Source organism: Magnolia sinica, chromosome 15, assembly GCF_029962835.1.
Source record: "Magnolia sinica isolate HGM2019 chromosome 15, MsV1, whole genome shotgun sequence".
Taxonomy (NCBI): domain Eukaryota; kingdom Viridiplantae; phylum Streptophyta; class Magnoliopsida; order Magnoliales; family Magnoliaceae; genus Magnolia; species Magnolia sinica.
Window position 1 is genome coordinate 69,510,483 of NC_080587.1, and position 1,984 is coordinate 69,512,466.

The window sequence follows — 1,984 nt, forward strand, 5'->3', positions numbered from 1 at the left end:
TTCAGAGCCAGGGAATTCCAGACTTAGAGCAAGGGAGAGAAGAGAGAGAAGAAAGAGAAGAAAGAAGAGAGAGATCGATCGGTTTGATGATCCTTATTTTTATGAATTTTATTTCATCTATTTAATGGATTTTATGGGTCACTAATCTCTCAGCTAGGGCTGAGATGAAGCTCCTAATTTGATTCGCTTTTGTTTTGGTTGATTTACTTTGAATATCAATTAATTTGTTTCTTTCTCTAAGTGGGCTTTATGGGTTTAAATTCTATACTTCTCCATCTATGAACTTGACCAAAGTATATATATGGATGTTGTTTGGATGCTTATTATAGGTGCTTGTGTCTGATCAAGAACAGGTTTCCTATAGAGGAAGAAACAGGGTGCTTTAATGAATTGTACATTCCATGTGCCCGACCAAGGACATGGGATATGTCATTCATGGCATTGCTTAAAGGAATTAGACAGTCTGTATGCCCGATTAAGGACACAGATTGTGCTTTCTCTGTATAAGTGGTATCAATCTAGATCAAGGTGAATCAACAGACAAAACAAGGGTTAGGATAATTAGGGGTGGATTCGAAAGTCCTAGTGCTCTTCTCTTTGATTGAACTTTCCTCATTATTCTTGGTTATTTTTCCATTGATTGTTGTTTAGTTTACTCAATTACTATCTCAAATATTTGTTGGATTAGTTAAGGAGAATTTTTAATTTTGAATTGTGACAATCAGTCCTCGTGGGAACGATCTCGTAATACGTACCGTATTTACATATGATTCGTATACTTGCGAGTTTAAAAATCATTTAAATCATGTTGGTTTAAATAAAACATCAAGTTTTTGGGACTGTTTCGTTCCAAATTGAATTTGGGATTCTCTCTTATCATAATTCATAGCTTAGGATTTTTTCTAACTTAGAGTTCTTTTCTTGATTTTAGAAACTAACCTATTTCCTGTTTTGTAGGATCCTGACATAAATTTCTAAGTTAGAATCTAACATAGATCTCCAAATTGGAAGTGAAGGAGGAGCTCCCTATTCTTCAGACATCAATCATCTCCTTTTCCGGGTTCTTTCTTCCCAGTCTTATTTACATAGTTTTAACTTGTTTTAGAATCTCATAGTTTCTAGGTCTAGTTTTATTTCTCTTAGGTTGCTTCTTAGTTTAGTTTTCTTTCTTACATTGCAATAACATAGTTCATGCTAGGACGTAGATCTCTGAATATAGAACTAGCACCGTTTGATCCTGAGATTGAAAGAACAATTCATGAAAGATTGAGAAATAATCCTGTTGAAATGACGAATGAGACTGAAGTTAAAGCTCTCAAAGATTATTCAGCTCCTGTCCAATTTAATGCGCCTTCATGCATAGTGTTGCCAACCACTACGGCAGCACACTTTGAACTTAAACCTGGAGTCATACAATTGTTGCCATCCTTTTATGGATTGGACAAGGAGGACCCATATCATCATGTGAAAGAATTCTTAAACATTTGCTCCACCTTTAAGTTCCAAAACTTCTCAGACGATTCGATCCGCTTACGCCTGTTTCCTTTTTCTTTGAAGGATAAGGCGAAAGCATGGTTGAATTCTCTAGAAGTTGGATCTATCACTACATGGGACCAACTGTCTAAGAAGTTCTTAAACAAGTTCTTCCCCGTTCACAAAACCAATGCCCTCCGTAGAGAAATTACTAACTTCACACAAAAAGAGGGCGAGCACTTTCATGAATGTTGGGAAAGATGGAAGGACTTGCTTCTTAAATGTCCTCACCATGGTTTTGAGAAGTGGCAACAAGTTCAATACTTCTATGACGGTCTGACACCACAGAACCGTCGCATGGTTGATGCCACCAGTGGAGGGTCATTCATGACCAAAAGTGATGTCGAAGCGTGGAACTTCTTTGAAACCTTGTGCGAAAATTCTCAGCAATGGGATTATTCAAATAGAGGTGACAGAAGTCCCCAACCACAAAAGAGAGGTGGTATATATG

The 1,984-nt window shown here is 37.0% G+C and overlaps 1 non-coding gene across 1 annotated transcript; it reads right to left on the minus strand.

The window, feature by feature from the left end:
• Positions 1-1,665: 1,665 nt before the first annotated feature.
• On the minus strand, positions 1,666-1,772 carry LOC131228268 (small nucleolar RNA R71). The gene has a single exon (XR_009162779.1). It is a non-coding gene; the product is annotated as a small nucleolar RNA R71 (small nucleolar RNA).
• Positions 1,773-1,984: the final 212 nt, after the last annotated feature.